The sequence below is a fragment of the Mus musculus genome, chromosome 1, assembly GCF_000001635.26.
Source record: "Mus musculus strain C57BL/6J chromosome 1, GRCm38.p6 C57BL/6J".
NCBI classification, from domain to species: domain Eukaryota; kingdom Metazoa; phylum Chordata; class Mammalia; order Rodentia; family Muridae; genus Mus; species Mus musculus.
In genome coordinates this window covers 4,942,353-4,963,977 of record NC_000067.6, presented here as the reverse complement: position 1 = coordinate 4,963,977, position 21,625 = coordinate 4,942,353, and the positions used below count along the sequence as shown (strand labels likewise).

Sequence of the window (21,625 nt, the reverse complement as noted above, 5' to 3'; positions counted from 1 at the left end):
CACAGACAATCAACCCCCACTCACAAAACTTTCATTACAGTACATTGTAACAGCTCTATTTCAATATTATTGTCAATTGCTTTTTAAGACTAATGAATGAATTAAACATTACTATGAGTATGCATAATAATTAACATTGTGTATATACTCTTGGTATTACTAATAGCATGTGTTAGACACACATCAGTGTGCTGGTTAGGTTTTAGAAGCTTGGCACAAGCTAACATCCTCTGGGAGCAAGGAACTCCAATTGAGAAAAGTCCTTCGTCAGGTCAGACTCTGGAGCATCTTCTTAATTAATGGTTGATGTGGGAGGCTCCAGCCCACTGTAGGTAGTTCCAACACTGGAGAGGTGGCCCTGAAAAAAAAGCAAAATGAGGGTTGGAGAGATGGCTCTGTGGTTAAAGAGCACTGACTGCTCTTCCAGAGCAATTCCCAGCAACCCCATGAAGGCTCACAACCATCTGTAATGTGATCCAATACTCTCTTCTGGTGTGTCTTAAGACAGTTACAGTGTACTCATATACATAAAATAAGTAAATAAATCTTTTTAAAAATAAGCAATCTTTGAGGAAGAAGCCAAGAAGCAGTGTTCCTCTGTGTTCTCTATTTCAGTTCCTGCTTCCAGGGTCCTGGCCACATTCCTGAACTGACTTCCTTCTTGATGTACTCTAATCAGTAAAATGAAATGAGCCCTCTTCTCCCCAGGTTGGTTTTATCAAAGTTTGATTGAAGAGAAAGAAAGCAAAGTAGGACAACTGGGGTCTTGGAACATATCCTACCATAAGTTCTGACCCTAGTACCTGAATTTCACCAGTTTGGAAATAGGGTCAAGTATAAAATAAAATGAGGCCATGCTAGGTGAAGGTGGGCCTAATTATTCAACAACTATTCTCCTTGTACGAAAAAAGAGTTTTAAAGATACAGACCGTACATAGAAGAGGGAACAGAGATTACATTTATGTTGCCATATACTATCTCATGGGAAACTCATCCATTCATGAGCCATGCATGCTAGGCAGAGGTGCTGGGATAAAATGTGTATACAACATTACTTTTCTTCTCATTCTGGCCAAATAAGAAGCAAGTTAGGGAGAATTCATTTATTTGAGTTCCTGTGGGACAGGGAGAGGATGATGGTTGAGACTGTCAGGGATAATAAGAGCTTGCACAACCAACAAGCAGGTGTGAGGACAAGGCCAGGCTATACATCGTAAGCCTCACCAGTAAGGCTCGACCCTTCCTATGAGGCAGTGATCAAAAGGCTCCACACCTCCCAAAACAGCTGCACCATCTGCAAACCAAGCGTCCAAAGACAAGAGCCTGTGGGGGACATTTACATTGAAACTGTAATATACACTACGAAGTTCACTTTGTGCAGCCATCATGATTATATATGTTTAGAACCTTTTTATCAAAGGCAGCTTGAACCCATTAAGAGCCCTTCCTACACAACTGCCAACCTGCCTGTTCTTGGTCTCTCTAGATTTACTTATGTCTGTTCTTGGTCTCTCTAGATTTACTTATGTATACTTCATAATTAATTGGTGCTATATAATGTGTGCCTTTTAGGGTCTTATCTTTTCATTTAGGAAAACATTTTCAAGATTTAGTTATCTCTTAGAATGAATTGTGTTGTTCCTTAAAAATTCATGATTTAAACTGTTTACATTCATTAAATTGTGTGTATGCATGCATGTGTCACCATGTGGGAGTTGGGGAGAGGGGTACCAGAGGACAAGTTGTAGCTCTCTCCTACTACCTTGTGAGTCCCAGGGATCAAACTCAGGTTGTCAGGTGTGGTTCACAGCAAGCAACCTTACCTACTGAGTCATCTTACTAGCCCAAACTTCAGCATTTTAAAGGTTATAATGTGTGGGTTTTAGTACTATTATAAAGTTATGAAACAGTCATTTTTTAAAATTCCAGAACATTTTCCTGGCCCCAAGAATAACTCTCTAGACTCAAGTACCACTCTTCCTAGCACCTGGCAACTAATGATTTATTTTCAGCCCCTGTAGGTATGCCTAACACAAACATGTCTAAGAAAGACAATTTTGAATCATAGCTTTTTGTGCCTACCTTTAGTCATTTACCATATGTCTTTGTTACTGTTCTATTGCTAGTAATAGACACAATGACCAGGGCAGCTAACATAAAAAATGAACACTTAATTGGGGACTTGCTTCCAGTTTCAGAGGGTTAGAGTCCATGATCATCATGGCAAGAAGCATGGAAGCAGGCAGGCGTGGCACTGGAGGCAGAGATGAGTCCTCACATTTGATTCAAAAGTTCAGACGTGGGTGAGGAAGAGACCGGACTTGGCATGGACTTTTGAAACTTCAAATCCCACCTCTAGTGACATCTCCTCCAAGAAGGCCACACCTCCTAATCCCTCCCAAACCGACTAGCAACTGGGAACCAAACATTCATATCCATAAGCCTGTGGGACCCATCCTTATTCACACCACCACACCATATTTTCAGGTTAGCCTCTGGTGTAGCAGGGTCCACTACTTCCTTGCTGTTCACAAATGACTGCTGTAAATGCTGGTAGAGGCATCACATTTGTTGGTCCTTTCAACAGTTGATAGATAGGGGATTTTCTATGTTTAAGTTCTTGTGAACAGTGTGAGCCTTTGTGTACAAGTTTCTGTGTGAACTTACTTTCAATTCTCTTGAGTATGTGTAGGAGTGGAATGGATGGATTATTTAGAAACTCTGTGTTTTACACTTTGAGAACCTGCCCATCCGTTTTCTAAAGTAACTAAGTCATTTTACATCTCCCCTTGTAATAAATGAGAATTCTGGCATCAACATGTTCTGATCAACGCTAATTATGCTGTCCTTTTCCATTTTGCCCATCCTAGAAAGGAGTGGTGTTTCACTCAGTTCTGTATTTCATGTTGCCAAAGATGATGATGGTAACCTCCTTCCCATGTGTGTATTGACATAATTATCTTTAACATATTATTTGGAAAGAGATCTAGTCAAATTCTTTCTTAAATGTGTGTGTGTGTGTGTGTGTGTGTACATTTTTCTTTTTTATTTAAATGCATTTTATACATCAAACATATTAATAACATTGAGTATTAGGAGAATCAAATAATACATAAAATTTTCTTCAACTTTTATACTCATATCCTTTCATACCCTAAAAATATCATTAATGACCATTTAATACTATCCATAACTGAGGAGCCTATATCTAATGTTGAATACTAAATTGTTTCAAAATGTAGAAAATATTCTTCGGGAGTTAAGCATAGTAAAAGAGCATAAAGTATTAAAAATGAATCATTAAGAAATATATTCAAAAGCTCTTATATGATACCACCTAATATAGTGAGAGAGTATTTAAAATGCATTATATATCTGTGTACATTATCTAACAGTCAGTTTACTTAAACAAGATTATAAGTATTTCTAGGAGAGAAATTATTTTATCAGTAAGAATATTTTTAAAATGTCAAAATAACATAAACTCTTTGAAGTTAAACATTAAGACAATTTCAAGCACAGTGAGAAAATTTATCAATAATATTTCCATGATGTTTGTAGAACATGTCTTTAATATTTTCAAACTGTTAATACTCAACAAACAGAATAATTATTTTAAGATATATTTTGTTGTTATGTCTCACTTTTCATTTCTGATTTTGTTAATTTGGATACAGTCTCTGTGCCCTCTGGTTAGTATGGCTAAGGGTTTATCTATCTTGTTGATTTTCTCAAAGAACCAGCTCCTGGTTTGGTTGATCCTTTGTGTAGTTCTTTTTGTTTCTACTTGGTTGATTTCAGCCCTGAGTTTGATTATTTCCTACCATCTACTCCTCTTGGGTGTATTTGCTTCTTTTTGTTCTAGAGCTTTCAGGTGCGCTGTTAACCTGCTAGGGTATGCTCGCTCAAGTTTCCGTTTGGAGGCACTCACAGCTATGAGTTTTCCTCTTACCACTGCTTTCATTGTGTCCCATAAATTTGAGTATGTTGTACCTTCATTTTCATTAAACCTACAACGCCTTTAATCTCTTTCTTTATTTTTCCTTGAACAAGTTATCACTGAGTACGGCATTGTTCAGCTTCCATGTGTTTTTGTTTGTTAGTATTTAAGACCAGCCTTAGTCTGTGGTGATCTAATAGGGTGCATGGGATTATTTCAATCTATCTGTTGAGACCTGTTTTGTTACCAATTATATGGCCAGTTTTGGCCAAGGTACCATGAGGCACTGAGAAGAAGGCATACTCTTTTGCTTTAGGTTTAAGTGTTCTATAAATATCTGTTAGATCTATTTGGTTCATAACTTCTGTTAGTTTCACTGTGTCTCTGTTTAGTTTGTGCTTCCATGATCTGTCCATTGATGAGAGTAGAGTGTTGAAGTCTCCCACTATTATTGTGTAGGGTGTGATGTGTGCTTTGAGCTTTAGTAAAGTTTTCTTTTATGACTGTGGGTGACCTTGCATTTGAAGCATATATGTTCAGAATTGAGAGTTCATCTTGGTAGGTTTTTCCTTTGACCAGTAAGAAGTGTCCTTCCTAATCTTTTTTGATGACTTTTGGTTGAATGTTGACTTTATTCGATATTAGAACAGCTACTCCAGCTTGTTTCTTGGGACCATTTGCTTGGAAAATTGTTTTCCAACCTTTTATTCTGAGGTAGTGCCTGCCTTTGATACTGTGTTGCATTTCCTGTATGCAGCAAAATGGTGGGTCCTGTTTATGTATCCAGTGTGTTAGTCTATGTCTTTTTTATTAGCGAACTGAGTCATATTAATATTAAGAGATATTAAGGAATAATGATTGTTGCTTCCCATTATTTTTATGTTTATGTAGATGTCTTATTTTGGGTTTATTGAAAGAAGATTACTTTCTTGCTTTTTCTAGGGTGTAGTTTCCCTCCTTGTGTTGGTGTTTTCTATTATCCTTTGTAGGGCTGTATTTGTTTAAAGATGTTATGTAAATTTGGTTTTATCATGGAATATCTTGGTTTCTCCATCTATGGTAATTGAGAGTTTTGCTGGATATAGTAGCCTGGGCTGGCATTTGTGTCCTCTTAGGGTCAGTGTGACATTTGCCCAGGATCTTCTAGTTTTCGTTGTCTCTGGTGAGAAGTCTGGTATAATTCTGATAGGCCTGCCTTTATATGTTACTTGACCTTTTTCCCTTACTGCTTTTAATATTCTTTCTTTGTTTAGTGCATTTGGTGTTTTGATTATTATGTGACGAGAGGAATTTCTTTTCTGGTCCAATCTATTTGGAGTTCTGTAGGCTTCTTATATGTTTATGGGCACCTCTTTGTTTAGGTCAGGGAAGTTTTCTTCTATAATTTTGTTGAAGGTATTTACTGGCCCTTTAAGTTGGGAAATTTCACTTTCTTTTATACTTACTATCCTTAGGTTTCATCTTCTCATTGTGTCCTGGATTTCCTGGATGTTTTGGGTTAGGGGCTTTTTGCTCTTTGCGTTTTCTTTGACTGTTGTGTCAATGTTTTCTATGGTATCTTCTCCACCTGAGATTCTCTCTTCCATCTCTTGTATTCTGTTGGTGACACTTGCATCTATAACTCCTGACTCCTGATCTATTTCCTAGGTTTTCTTTTCTTTCTTTCTTTCTTTCTTTCTTTCTTTTTTTTTTTTTTTTTTTTTTTTTTTTTTTTTTTTTTTTTTTTTGTGGTTTTTCAAGCCAGAGTTTCTTTGTATAGCCCTGGCTGTCCTGGAACTCACTCTGTAGACCAGGATGGTCTTGAACTCAGAAATTCACCTGCCTCTGCCTCTGCCTCCCAAGTGGTGGGATTAAAGGTATGCACCACCACTGCCTGGCTTTTCCTAGTTTTCTGACTTCAGGGTTGTCTCCCCTTGTGATTTCTTTATTGTTTCTATTTCCATTTTTAGATCTTGGATGGTTTTGTTCACTTCCTTTGCCTGTTTGATTGTTTTCCTATAATTCTTTAAGGAATTTTTGTGTTTCCTCTTTAAGAGTTTCTAGCTGTTTACCTGTGTTCTCCTGTATTTCTTTAAGGAAGTTATTTATGTCCATCTTAAAGTCCTCTATCACAATCATGAGAAGTGATTTTAGATCCAGATCTTGTTTTGGTGTATCCAGGACTTGCTGTGGGGAAGAATTGGGTTCTGATGATGCCAAGTAACCTTGGTTTCTGTTGCTTATGTTCTTATGCTTGCCCCCACCATCTTATTATCTATTACCTGCCCGAGATATATCTGACTGGAGCCTGTCCTTCCTATGATCCTGGTTGTATCAGAACTCCTCAGAGTCAAGCTGTCTCTGTGATCCTGTGATTCTGGGATCCTGTGATCCTGAGATCCTGGTGTGTCAGAGCTCCTGAGAGCCAAGTTGCCTCTGGGACCCTGAGATCCTGGAGTGACCAAGCTCGTAGGATCCTATGGTCCTGGACATGTTAGAGCGCCTGGGAGTGGAGCTTCTTTTAGGTGTTGTGGGACTGGCTGCGGAGTTCATGCCCAAGGCCTGCTTAGGGCATCTCTGATCTTATGATCCTGGGTGTGTTAGAGCACCTGGGGGTCGAGCTTCTTCTGGGTGTTGTGGGACTTAATTTGGAGTTCATGCCCAAGGTCTGATCAGGGCACCTGCCCAGACTACAAGGAACCCATGAAGTTCCCATGTAGATCTTTCTATATTCTATGTACAAATTCTTTACCTGACATATGACTTCTGAATAATTCCCCTACCTGTAGGCTGTTTTTCACACTCTCTGTGATGTCCTTTGAAACATAAGAGTTTAATTTTATTAGTCCAACCTATCAAATCTTTTTAAAAATATTTTTGTTGCATCTTTGTTTGTTGTTTGTTTGTTTACTTATTCATTTTCTGGAGGGTCAGAACACATGTGAGAGGCAGAGACCAAGTTATGGTAATTGATTCCCTCCTCTGCCACTGTGGTTGTTTGAATATGCTTGGCCCAGGGAGTGGTACTATTAGGAAGTGTGGCCTTTTTGGAGGAAGTATGTCACTTTGGGGTTGGGCTTTGAGACTCTCCTTTTAGCAGCCTGGAAGTCAGTCTTCTACCTGCCTGCCTTCAGTTCAAGATGTAGAACTCCTGGCTTCTTCTCCCTCACTTTGTCTGCCTGGTCATTGAACCTCTGAACCTATAAGCCAGCCCCAATTAAATGTTGTCCCTTATAAGAGTTGCCTTGGCCATGGTGTCTCTTCATAGCAATGGAAACCCTAACTAACACAACCACCTTCCACACCAAGGATCAAACTGAGATCCTTTGCATGTATTATTGATTCAATTTGCTAGAATTATGATGAAAAGGCTTACAAGTATGTTCATAAAAAATGGTTGTGATGTGTCTGTATCTGGTTTTGGTCTTGGTATAATGTGGGTCTCAGAAAATGCATTTGAAACTATTTGTTTTCCTTCCATTGTGTGAAAGCTTTTAACGAATAGATCCTTCTTGCTGTGTGGCATAACTCACCAGTGACAGCATTTTGATCTGTGCTTTCCTTTGGGGGGATTTTCTTTCTTATTATTACTAATTCAATCTCTTGTTAAACTTATATTCTGGTGGGGATTTTTGTTGTTTTGTTTTTGTGTTATTGATTATGATTGCTTATAACTCTCCAGAAGTTTCCCTTTCATCTAAGTAGACTGATTTGTTGACCTAGAATCGTTTCCTTTAACCCTTTGTATTTCTAAAACATTGATTGTAATATCTAATCTTTGATTCTTGATTTCAATTGAGCCCCATCCTTTCTTTCATGCTGAAACTACTCAAGGTTTGTTAGTTTTGTTGGTTTAAACAAAAAATAACCAAATGCTGTTTTCATGATATAACAAGCCTCCATATAATTGATGGCAAGTTAGAAACACTAAGGCACCATTCTAACCTAAGAGCCCAACTTGTACACCTCAATCCCTGCCAAAACAAGAACAAAGAGCTGATCCATCATAGTCCTTTGTTTTGGGAAAGCCCCTAAATCTACTAACCTTGCATGTTGGCTTCTGTAACGCTGTTTATTGGTAACTATTCTTGATGATTGGTGTCTACCAATCAGTTTATGGTTTTTGTACATAAAAATCCAAGAACAGTAAGGCTCATGTCTACTGCTCTTTGGGAAAGTTCCCATGTAGCCCCGCTGGCTAGCAAATAAAGCCTTTCAATTGGCCTTACAAGTACATGTGTTCTCTGAAGGAGTTAACTCACAGCAATGAAATTTCCTTTTTTTTATCATCTTTCATTATTTTTTTTTAATTTTAGAGGTTTCATAGCTTTGTATTTAGCTATGTCCTTTATGACATTCTAGCCCTCATTCCCTTTCTACCAATTTTTCACCTATCCCCTCTACCACCTTTTCCTCCCAACTTCATGTGTTTCTTTTAAAAACTCACTGGATCCACTTAGTGCTTCTGTGTGTCCATAGTTATAGGACTGTGCTGAATAGTTTTATGCCAAATTGACACAAAAGAAACCTGAAAGGAGGAAACCTCAATTAAGAAAATTTGGAAGTGTAAGCCAAATAAACCCTCTCCTCCTCAGCTTGCTTTTGGTCATGGATTTCTGCATGCAACAATAACCTTAATTAGGACAAGGACCATCTACTGGAGCACAGCAAGCCTTTCAGGAACCATATCCCTGATGGAAACTAACTCTGTTTCCTGAGGCGGACATCAGTTGTCATCGGTTATTCAGCTAGTGGTGGAACTTAGTGATCTTGTCCCCTATCCGTGCTTGTGTTTGATCTGAAGCAGGACTTGTGCATATGGTCATGCCCATTATGAGCTCTTGTGTGTAAAGTCACCATCAGGTCTGGCAAATACTGCTTTACTGTAGATATCTACTATCTCTGGCTGTTAGGATCTTTCCTTCCCCTCTTCCACAAAAATCCCTAAGCACCCCCCACAGTCTATTATTCTCTGCACATTGACAAATTGTGTGTCTCTGTATTGTCATCCACTTCCAAAGGCTTCTCTGATGAGAGTTGAGAGATTCACAAATCTATGAGTACAAGACTAACAAATTAGCAACATATCTTTTCTCATTAATTTCTACTTAGTCCTTTTTGTTTCTGTCCTTGTAATTTTGTCCTGCTTGTTTGTTCCATCCTTGTACAGCCACAGGGATTGACCTAACTGGGGTGATAAGGGGATGAAGGAAAGACAGATATTCAGAAAAGCCTAAGATCTGGTAGACTGGGCTGTCTAATGGAGAAGCTGCATCATGCGAGGAGCTTAGTGTGTTTATTGTATACAGTTGAACAAGGTGGCGGGATTGTTGTACACAACTGAACAAGATGTGGTTACTGCAAACAGACAAGCAGGGATGCAGGGTTATGATATACAACTGAACAAATGTGCAGGTTTAACTAATCTCAGTACAAGCAGTCGCTACAGGAGGCAGTCAGTCTTCAGGGCATAAACATGGCAGGGGAACTATAGCGAATATCTCTCTACATACATTATCAACATCCACATGTGAACCAGGAAGGGATGCTTTGCCATTTCCCATGGGTACCACTGAAGGAAAAAGTGTGAACCCAGTAGGCTTCTCACCTAGGTGGTGGTCTTGCCTGCATGGATACAATTACCTGTGTAATTGCTAGATTACTTATGTTTGGTTGTTGAAAAACTGTATAATATTTAAATACCCCAAGATTTTTCCCTTTGGCTATGCCCTTCCTCCATCTGCATAAAACCATCTGTGACTCCAGTTCTGTGGGACCTAAGACCCTTTCTGGCCTTTGAAAACACTACACATACATGATGCATACATACAGACAAGGATTTTTTTTCAAAAACTATAAAATACAGCAAAAACCACTTGTAGTCATACACACTTTTAATCACAGCAGTTAGAAAGCAGAGGCAGGTGGATCTCTGTAAGTCTGAGACAAGCACACCTATAGATAGAGTTCTAGGACAGCTAGAGCTGCAGAGAGACACATCTAGAAAACAAAACAGCAACAAAATACATTCTTTATTAACATAGCCTCTGTAGTTCAAGTATGGGTGCTGTGGCCTTTTTTTTTCTACTTTTTAATTTTCTGTTTGTAAGTTTGAATCTACACTGATACCTGTTTTTATCCTAGTTCATATTCTTACGTTTGAGCTAAGCTACTCGTTTGATACCACATTAATAAGGTTCAATTTTCTGCATAATTTCCTTGTATTTTTGTGTATTTCGTGACATGTCTGCCATTTTAGACTCTTTCGTTTAACTCCCTATCTTAAGTTTGTCTGTTTTAATTCTTCTTTTTCTTTTTTCTTCTTCCTCCCTCTCTTTTAATTTTTAAATTTTACATTTTGAAACAGGGTCTCACTCTTTAGCCATGTGACCAGGCTGGCCTTGAACTCAACTCCATCTATCTCAGCCTCAGAACTGCTGCTCTTGCAGACATGTGACAGGCACATTTCCTTTTCTTCCTTTTATTAAAGAATTTCTTTCTGGTGTGTATGAGTGTGAGTGTGTGTGTGTGTGTGTGGGGGGGTGTTCTTGGAAATGAACTTGGGACCAGCACTTTTTTTTTATTACGTATTTTCTTCAATTACATTTCCAATGCTATCCCAAAAGACCCCCACCCCCTCCTCCCCCACTCACCTACCCACCCATTCCCATTTTTTGGCCCTGCCATTCCCCTGTACTGAGGCATATAACATTTGCCTGACCAATGGGCCTCTCTTTCCAGTGATGGCCGACTAGGTCATCTTTTGATACATATGCAGCTAGAGTCAAGAAATCTGGGGTACTGGTTAGTTCATAATGTTGTTCCACCTATAGGGTTGCAGATCTCTTTAGCTCCTTGGATACTTTCTCTAGCTCCTCCATTGGGGGCCCTGTGATCCATCCAATAGTTGACTGTGAGCATCCACTTCTATGTTTGCTAGGCCCCGGCCTAGTCTCACAAGGGACAGTTATATCACCGTCCTTGCAAAAAAGGCTTGCTAGTGTATGCAATGGTATCATCGCTTGGAGGCTAATTATGGGATGGATCCCTGGATATGGCAGTCTCTAGATGACCATCCTTTTGTCTCAGCTCCAAACTTTGTCTCTGTAACTCCTTCCATGGGTGATTGTTTCCAATTCTAAGAATGAGCAAAGTGTCCACACTTTGGTCTTCGTTCTTCTTCAGTTTCATATGTTTTACATATTGTACCTTATATCTCACTATACTAAGTTTCTGGGTTAATATCCACTTATCAGTGAGTACATTTCATTTGAGTTATTTTGTGATTGGGTTACCTCACTCAGGATGATGCCCTCCAGGTCCAACCATTTGCCTAGGAATTTCGTAAATTCGTTCTTTTTAATAGCTGAGTAGTACTCCATTGTGTAAATGTACCACATTTTTTGTATCCATTCCTCTGTTGAGGGACATCTGGGTTCTTTCCAGCTTCTGGCTATTATAAATAAGGCTGCTATGAACATAGTGGAGCATGTGTCCTTCTTACCAGTTGGGACATCTTCTGGATATATGCCCAGGAGAGGTATTGCAGGATCCTCCGGTAGTACTATGTCCAATTTTCTGAGGAACGGCCAGACTGATTTCCAGAGTGGTTGTACAAGCTTGCAATCCCAACAACAATGGAGGAGTGTTCCTCTTTCTCCACATCCTCGCCAGCATCTGCTGTCACCTGAATTTTTGATCTTAGCCATTCTGACTGGTGTGAGATGGAATCTCAGGGTTGTTTTGATTTGCATTTCTCTGATGATTAAGGATGATGAACATTTTTTCAGGTGTTTCTCAGCCTTTCAGTATTCCTCGGGTAAGAATTCTTTGTTCCGCTCTGAGCCCCATCTTTTAAGGGGGCTATTTGATTTTCTGGAGTCCACCCTCTTGAGTTCTTTATATATATTGGATATTAGTCCCCTATCTGATTTAAGATACGTAAAGATCCTTTCCCAATCTGTTGGTGGTCTTTTTGTCTTATTGATGGTGTCTTTTACCTTGCAGAAGCTTTGCAGTTTAATGAGGTCCCATTTGTCAATTCTAGATCTTAAAGCACAAGCCATTGCTCTTCTATTCAGGAATTTTTTCCCTGTACCTTTCGAGACTTTTCCCCACTTTCTCCTCTATAAGTTTCAGTGTCTCTGGTTTTATGTGAAGTTCCTTGATCCACTTAGATTTGACCTTAGTACAAGGAGAGAGGAATGGGTCAATTCGCATTCTTCTACATGATAACAACCAGTTGAGTCAACACCATTTGTTGAAGATGCTGTCTTTTTTCCACTGGATGGTCTTAGCTCCCTTGTCGAAGATCAAGTGACCATAGGTGTGTGGGTTCATTTCTGGGTCTTCAATTCTATTCCATTGGTCTACTTGTCTGTCACTATACCAGTACCATGCAGTTTTTATCACAATTGCTCTGTAGTAAAGCTTTAGGTCAGGCATGGTGATTCTACCAGAGGTACTTTTATCCTTGAGAAGAGCTTTGGCTATCCTAGGTTTTTTGTTATTCCAGATGAATTTGCAGATTGCTCTTTCTAATTCGTTGAAGAATTGAGTTGGAATTTTGATTGCATTGAATCTGTAGATTGCTTTTGGCAAGATAGCCATTTGTACAATGTTGATCCTGCCAATCCATGAGCATGTGAGATCTTTCCATCTTCTGAGATCTTCTTTAATTTCTTTCTTCAGGGACTTGAAGTTTTTATCATACAGATCTTTCACTTCCTTACTTAGAGTCACGCCAAGATATTTTATATTATTTGTGACTATTGAGAAGGGTGTTGTTTCCCTAATTTCTTTCTCAGCCTGTTTATTCTTTGTGTAGAGAAAGGCCATTGACTTGTTTGAGTTAATTTTATATCCAGCTACTTCACCGAAGCTGTTTATCAGGTTTAGGAGTTCTCTGGTGGAATTTTTAGGGTCACTTATATATACTATCATATCATCTGCAAAAAGTGATATTTTGACTTCCTCTTTTCCAATTTGTATCCCCTTGATCTCCTTTTGTTGTCGAATTGCTCTGGTTAGGACTTCAAGTACTGGGGCTGGTGAGATGGCTCAGTGGGTAAGAGCACCCGACTGCTCTTCTGAAGGTCCAGAGTTCAAATCCCAGCAACCACATGGTGGCTCACAACCATGCCTAACGAGATCTGACTCCCTCTTCTAGAGTGTCTGAAGACAGATAAAGTGTACTTACATATAATCAATAAATAAATCTATAAAAAAAAAAAGGACTTCAAGTACTATGTTGAAGAGGTAGGGAGAAAGTGGGCAGCCTTGTCTAGTCCCTGGTTTTAGTGGGATTGCTTCAAGTTTCCCACCATTTACTTTAATGTTGGCTACTGGTTTGCTGTAGATTGCTTTTATCATGTTTAGGTATGGGCCTTGAATTCCTGATCTTTCCAAGACTTTTATCATGAATGAGTGTTGGATCTTGTCGAATTCTTTTTCCGCATCTAACGAGATGATCATGTGGTTTTTGTCTTTGAGTTTGTTTATATAATGGATTACATTGATGGATTTTAATATATTAAACCATCCCTGCATCCCTGGAATAAAACCTACTTGGTCAGGATGGATGATTGCTTTAATGTGTTCTTGGATTCGGTTAGCAAGAATTTTATTGAGGATTTTTGCATCGATATTCATAAGGGAAATTGGTCTGAAGTTCTCTATCTTTGTTGGATCTTTCTGTGGTTTAGGTATCAGAGTAATTGTGGCTTCATAGAATGAGTTGGGTAGAGTTCCCTCTACTTCTATTTTGTGGAATAGTTTGTGCAGAACTGGGATTAGATCTTCTTTGAAGGTCTGGTAGAACTCTGCACTAAACCCATCTGGTCCTGGGCTTTTTTTGGCTGGGAGACTATTAATGACTGCTTCTATTTCCTTAGGGGATATGGGACTGTTTAGATCATTAACTTGATCCTGATTTAACTTTGGTACCTGGTATCTGTCTAGAAATTTGTCCATTTCATCCAGGTTTTCCAGTTTTGTTGAGTATAGCCTTTTGTAGAAGGATCTGATGGTGTTTTGGATTTCTTCAGGATCTGTTGTTATGTCTCCCTTTTCATTTCTGATTTTGTTAATTAGGATGTTTTCCCTGTGCCCTCTAGTGAGTCTAGCTAAGGGTTTATCTATCTTGTTGATTTTCTCAAAGAACCAACTCCTCGTTTGGTTAATTCTTTGAATAGTTCTTGTTTCCACTTGGTTGATTTCACCCCTGAGTTTGATTATTTCCTGCCGTCTACTCCTCTTGGGTGAATTTGCTTCCTTTTTTTCTAGAGCTTTTAGATGTGTTGTCAAGCTGCTAGTATGTGCTCTCTCCCGTTTCTTCTTGGAGGCACTCAGAGCTATGAGTTTCCCTCTTAGAAATGCTTTCATTGTGTCCCATAGGTTTGGGTACATTGTGGCTTCATTTTCATTAAACTCTAAAAAGTCTTTAATTTCTTTCTTTATTCCTTCCTTGACCAAGGTATCATTGAGAAGAGTGTTGTTCGGTTTCCACGTGAATGTTGGCTTTCCATTATTTATGTTGTTATTGAAGATCAGCCTTAGGCCATGGTGGTCTGATAGGATACATGGGACAATTTCAATATTTTTGTATCTGTTGAGGCCTGTTTTGTGACCAATTATATGGTCAATTTTGGAGAAGGTCCGTGAGGTGCTGAGAAGAAGGTATATCCTTTTGTTTTAGGATAAAATGTTCTGTAGATATCTGTCAGGTCCATTTGTTTCATAACTTCTGTTAGTTTCACTGTGTCCCTGTTTAGTTTCTGTTTCCACGATCTGTCCATTGATGAGAGTGGGTTACTATAATTGTGTGAGGTAGAATGTATGCTTTGAGCTTTACTAAAGTTTCTTTAATGAATGTGGCTGCCCTTGCATTTGGAGCGTAGATATTCAGAATGGAGAGTTCCTCTTGGAGGATTTTACCTTTGATGAGTATGAAGTGTCCCTCCTTGTCTTTTTTGATAACTTTGGGTTGGAAGTCGATTTTATCCGATATTAGAATGGCTACTCCAGCTTGTTTCTTCAGACCATTTGCTTGGAAAATTGTTTTCCAGCCTTTCACTCTGAGGTAGTGTCTGTCTTTTTCCCTGAGATGGGTTTCCTGTAAGCAGCAAAATGTTGGGTCCTGTTTGTGTAGCCAGTCTGTTAGTCTATGTCTTTTTATTGGGGAATTGAGTCCATTGATATTAAGAGATATTAAGGAAAAGTAATTGTTGCTTCCTTTTATTTTTGTTGTTAGAGTTGGCATTCTGTTCTTGTGGCTGTCTTCTTTTTGGTTTGTTGAGGGATTACTTTCTCGCTTGTTCTAGGGCGTGATTTCCGTCCTTGCATTGCTTCTTTTCTGTTATTATCCTTTGAAGGGCTGGATTCGTGGAAAGATAATGTGTGAATTTGGTTTTGTCGTGGAATACTTTGGTTTCTCCATCTATGGTAATGGAGAGTTTGGCCGGGTATAGTAGCCTGGGCTGGCATTTGTGTTCTCTTAGTGTCTGTATAACATCTGTCCAGGCTCTTCTGGCTTTCATAGTCTCTGGTGAAAAGTCTGGTGTAATTCTGATAGGTCTGCCTTTATATGTTACCTGACCTTTCTCCCTTACTGCTTTTAATATTCTCTCTTTATTTAGTGCATTTGTTGTTCTGATTATTATGTGTCAGGAGGAATTTCTTTTCTGGTCCAGTCTATTTGGAGTTCTCTAGGCTTCTTGTATGTTCATGGGCATGTCATTCTTTAGGTTTGGGAAGTTTTCTTCTATAATTTTGTTGAATATATTTGCTGGCCCTTTAAGTTGAAAGTCTTCATTCTCATCAACTCCTATTATCCGTAGGTTTGGTCTTATTATGTCCTGGATTTCCTGGATGTTTTGAGTTAGGATCTTTTTGCGTTTTGTATTATCTTTGATTGTTGTGCCGATGTTCTCTATGGAATCTTCTGAACCTGAGATTCTCTCTTCCATCTCTTGTATTCTGTTGCTGATGCTCGTGTCTATGGTTCCAGATTTCTTTCCTAGGGTTTCTATCTCCAGCGTTGCCTCACTTTGGGTTTTCTTTATTGTGTCTACTTCCCTTTTTAGGTCTAGTATGGTTTTGTTCATTTCCATCATCTGTTTGGATGTGTTTTCCTGTTTTTCTATAAGGACTTCTACCTGTTTGGTTGTGTTTTCCTGTTTTTCTTTAAGGACTTGTAACTCTTCAGCAGTGTTCTCCTGTATTTCTTTAAGTGAGTTATTAAAGTTCTTCTTGATGTCCTCTACCATCATCATGAGATATGCTTTTAAATCCGGGTCTAACTTTTCAGTTGTGTTGGGGTGCCCAGGACTAGGTGGCGTGGGAGTGCTGCGTTCTGATGATGGTGAGTGGTCTTGATTTCTGTTAGTAGGATTCTTATGTTTGCCTTTTGCCATCTGGTATTCTCTGGAGCTGTGCAGGATACACTCTGCGGGGTCCTGGAACCAAGATGTCTGTGCAGGGTACACTCGGCAGGGTCCCAGAACTAAGATGTCTGCTGCCAATGCTCAGGGAAAGCTGAGGGCAGGTCCCTATCCTCTGGCTGGAAAAATGGCCAGCTGTCTGTGCAGGATACACTCGGCGGGGTCCCGGAACCAAGATGTCTGTTGCAGATGCTCAGGCAAAGCGCTCCCACCGGGCAGATCCCAATCCTCAGAATTCTTAAGATCGCGTGGCTGGTGTTTTGGGTATCTGGCAGTAGTCAGCCGACTGTGCACCCTAGCTACCCCGGTGCTGCTCCGACCAGAAGGGGCTTGTGCCTCTACTCAGACCGGGTTTTCTGCTTCCCTGACTAATTCAGTCTTAGGTCTCGCGTGATTGGATTGGAGCAGATGCTGTGTTCCACTCATCAGAAGTCTTAAGATCGCTTAGCGGGTGTTGTGGGTAGCTGGGGACCAGCACTTTTTAACTATATGTTAATCCAGCAGTGCAATTTCATTGATCCCAGCTCACCATATTCTTTAGTGATTTTTTTCACCATATTTTTATACTAAATTTGATAATGACTTATAATGTATCATATTGTATATCAAAATCAACTCAAGGAATTTGATCCATAGAGCTCCTTTCTACTTTCTCTTTTTGATATTGTTATGCTGTGTGTATTACACTTGTATTGGTTTCAATTGAAGTCAATAAAACATTATTATAATTCTAGTTTTTGTAACCCTTTTAAAGAAGTCAAGGAAAGAAATACAAGTAATAATATATGTACTGAGCTTAATTTTTAAGAAAATCAACCTTCTATCATCAGGAGGAAAGAACAAGAGGATCTCTGAGTTTGAGGCAGTTAGTTCTGTATAGAGAGTTCCATGATAACCAGTGCTACATAGTGAGTCCCTCTGAATAAAAAGGAGGAGGAGGAGGAAGGGAAGGAAGAGGAGGTGGAGGAAGAGGAGGAGGAGGGAAAAGAAAGGAAAAAGGAAAAAAACTCAAACTCTTAGTCACCATTCCTAGGATTTTTCCTTCCTTGATAATTTCTGTTTCTCTCTGCTGCTGCTTCTTTGCCATAGTGTCTTGGTCACCTCTCTTTTCTATGTTATTGTCAACTATGTTATATGTTATATGTTATTGTCAACTATGTTATATGTCAGCTCTTTATATGTTAGTCCAGCAGTGCAATTTCATGGATCCAATTGCTTTTCTAGTCATGTGGAAATAGAAACATATAATCATACAGTCTCTTATCTTTATCTAGGTAGTTATATAGATTAAACTTCCTGTATGTGTTTGAGAGAGGGCAAGATTGAGAGATAGATAGATAGATAGGTAGATAGATAGACGAAAATAGATAGATATATGATAGATAGATAGATAGATAGATAGATAGATAGATAGATAGATAGATGAAAATAAATAGATAGGTAGGTAGGTAGGTAGGTAGATAGATAGATAGATAGGGAGAGAATTGCTATCTTATGTCATTTCCTTTGAAAAATGTCCTTTATTTCTCCGGGAGGACTTCATTGCTTGCAACAAATACCTTTTACTTATCTTAAAATATCTTTATTTTGACTTCTTTTTTTGAAGGTAGATTTGCTGAACATAGACTTTTAGTTGACAGTTTTATTTTTCAGCAATTTGAATATGCTGCCCCACTGCTTCCTGGTCTGTTGTTTGTGACCAAAAAGAAAAATAAAAGTCAGCTGTTTGACTTCTTATGTTTGATTTGTTCATGATGAGTCTTTTTTTTTTAATGTACAGTTGATTGTTTCTATTAGATATGTTTATCATTGGTCTTCATGAATATTGGAAATCTAATGGACATTATTTCTTCTATTTTGTTTGTGGGGTGAGATGGGGTCTCACTATGTAGCCCTGGCTGTCCTGGAGCTCACTATGTAGACCAGGCTATCTTTGGAGTCACAGAGATGCACCTGCCTCTGCCTTCTGAGTGCTGGGACTAAAGGTTTGTGCTACCATCTCCAGTCAAATATCCTTTTCTGTCCCAGTGCTGAAATTAATTAACCCAGCAAGCTGTAGGCTGCTATCTTTAGAATCTTTCCAGTTGTGCTTGCAATACTGGCTCCTGACTGGCATCTGGGGACGTGGCTTTCGGTGTTTTTAGTCAACAGTTACGTGATGGCAGGTTCTTCCCTAGAGTATTGTACAAACAACGTGTTGTATGCTGAACACCTGCTTTCACTTGAGGAGTCCGGAGTTCTGGTTTTTGTTAGCCAGAATGCCAATGTCCCCTGTGTTCCACCAAAATCTCAGGTACCAAGACTCTTCTACTGGGCTTCCTGGGCAGAGGCAGTTCACATATGTTGTAGGGGAAGTATGATCTCTGTGATTAGTCATAACATGGAAAGGCCTAGGGATTCCTGCACACAGGCCTCTCGCACTCTGCCCAGTCACATCTTTACTCTTGCAGATCCTACTGAGCATGGCCCTATCTGCCTTTTGTGTCCTGCTGCTAGTGTCAAGGAGTACTAGCCCTGTCTTAATTGGTTGCCACTACAATCACCACCTTCTAACAGTTTCCTTAGATATTTACTCTTTTGTAATAGTTGTAGCTTCCTCACATAGAACTGCAAGGTCTTTATCCTGAAGGCCTGGAACTCCTCAGCAAGACAGTACTATAAACACAGCATACTTCCCTGTAGTTCCTCCTCTACTCTGAGAAGATAGATGGACAGTGTCATATACCCAGCTAGCTCCTCTCTCTGTAGAATTTTTTAGATTGTTTGTTTGTTTGTTTGTTTGTTTTGCCTGTGTGTGTTTCTGTGTACCACATGTGTACAGTGTCCACTAACGTCAGAAGAAGGCCTCAGATCCCCTGGCATGAAGATCTAAGTAGTTGTGAGCTGCCACATGAGTACTGGGAACCAAACCTGAGTCCTTCCTAAGAGCAGAAAATGTGCCTCACCTATCTCTCCTAGCCTATGTCTCCTAGCCTTCAGCCTCTGTATAATCTTTATTAGCAACCTAAAGTTTCTGTCCTAAGTGTGGGGACTAGAGCAAGAAGGGAACCCTGTTATCCTGGCCTCAGTCATTATCTTAATTACTTCCTGTCTTAGTCAGGGTTTGTATTCCTGCACAAACATCATGACCAAGAAGCAAGTTGGGGAGGAAAGTGTTTATTCGGCTTACACTTCCATACTGCTGTTCCTCACCAAGAAAGTCAGGACTGGAACTCAAGCAGGTCAGGAAGCAGGAGCTGATACAGAGGCCATGGAGGGATGTTCTTTACTGGCTTGCCTCTCCTGGCTTGCTCAGCCTGCTCTCTTATAGAACCAAGACTACCAGCCCAGAGATGGTCCCACCCACAAGGGGCCTTTCCCCCTTGATCACTAATTGAGAAAATGCCTTACAGCTGGATCTCATGGAGGCATTTTCTCAACTGAAGCTCCTTTCTCTGTGGTAACTCCAGCTGTGTCAAGTTGACACAAAACTAGCCAGTACACTTCCCAAATGCTGTGACAAAACACCATTACCAAGGCAACTTATAAAAGAAACATTTAATTTGGGGCTCACTATTTCAGAAGGTTAGAGTCCATGACCATCGTGGCAGGGAATATGACAAAAGGAAGACAGGCATGGTGTTTGAGCATTGGGTGATAGCTTACATCTGATCTACATGCAAGATGCAAGAGGCAGAGAGAGAGAGAGAGAGAGAGAGAATGCTAACTGGGAATGTATGGCCGTTTGAAACCTCAAAGCCCACCCCAATGACACCTCCTCTAAGAAGGTCAAATCTCTTTTTTTCCCAACACAACACTTTTATTGATTCAACATCATGCACCCCATCACATTACTTCCCAGTCTTTCCATGTCTGTCCCCAACTCTTGTGACCTCTCCCACAAAAAGTAAAAATAAAAATAGGAAAAGAAAGAAAAACAAAAACAAGTTCAACTTGTATTAACTATGTATTCACTAGAACATGGTCAAACTCTCTGTGACATTCCCCTGAAATACAACTGAGTCTTTCCCCTCCCACACTCCCTCCAGAAGCCATCAATTGTACAGAGCTACACTTCAGCATCCCCATCACATTCTTTAAGAGGTCTCTTTAGGTGCTAGAGAGATGGTCCAGTGGTTAAGACTGCTCTTCCAGGGGTTCTGAGTTCATCTCCCAGCAACCACATGGTAGCTCATAATCATCTGTAATGGAATCTTCTGGTGTGTTTGAAGACAGCTACACTGTAATCATATACATAAAATAAATACATAATTCAAAAAAAGAAGACGAGTTCTCTTTAGTGACCTCCTAACTAGGTTGTTACTTTGTATGTGTGGAGCGGTGGGTGTCAGAGAAGCCTTCCATGTCCCTTCCTCTCAATTATGTGTCTGTAATTATCAATATCACAGCAAAAGTAGCACCCTTACTGTTCACAGTCAGTGTCAACATGGACCACCACACAAACCATTGAACATAGCTCCCAGCTACATTAGGACCACAGACCCAGACATGGCCTCAGGTGGCAGTGCAGGCCACTCACATCAACATGGCCCCCAGTGGCAGCACAGCCTGTGAACATCAACATGACATCAAGCTGCAGCACAGACCTTAGACATCAGCATGTTTTTAGGTAGCAACATGGGCCATGGACATCAACACATGCCCTGGCCACAGTAGGACCACAGACCCAGTCATAACCCTCAGCAGAAGCATGGATTCAGATATCACCATGGCCTCAGGTGTCAGCGCAGGTCACTTAGATCAGTGTGCCCCACCCCCCACCCCACCCCCAGCAGCAGCACAAGCCATAAACATCAACATGGATTCAGGCAGCAGCACCAACTACAGACATTTACATGGCCTTCAGTGGACAGCCATACTCCTAATTTTTTCCCCAAAGTCCCATAAACTGGGAACCAAATATTCAAATATATGAGCCTGTGGGGGCAATTCACATTCAAACCACCATAGTCACCAGTAATGGATGCAAGATACTAGGTCAAAACTAGCTGAAGAGGAGTGAGCACCCTGGCTTCTTGGTTGGTACTGTGGCTTCTAACACTCAGTTAGGTAGTGGTAAAACCATGGAACCAGAACCCTAAAGCAATGGTCCCCAGCAATCTCATTCTGGGAGGAGGATAGACTGGATCCTGGTGCCATTGGAAGAATTTGCTTCCCAGAAGAGATTTCATGAAGTCCTAACAGCTTATCTCACAGGCCGTTCAACACAACCTTATCTTTTCTTTTGAATTTCAACAGCACATAAGAAAAGCAGTGAGAATCTAGG

The 21,625-nt window shown here is 39.9% G+C and overlaps 1 protein-coding gene across 5 annotated transcripts in view; it reads left to right on the top strand.

Moving 5' to 3' along the window:
- Rgs20 (regulator of G-protein signaling 20) overlaps window positions 1-21,625 on the top strand; it is a 160,727-nt gene that overhangs the window by 106,322 nt on the left and 32,780 nt on the right. The window contains exon 1 of one of the 5 annotated variants that reach the window (XM_011238400.1): window positions 616-708. The exons of the other annotated variants lie outside the window; for them this stretch is intronic. The gene's annotated coding sequence lies outside the window, so the exon portion shown is untranslated. Of the gene's footprint in view, window positions 1-615; window positions 709-21,625 lie in introns of those variants that run through there. 5 annotated transcript variants of the gene reach the window in all.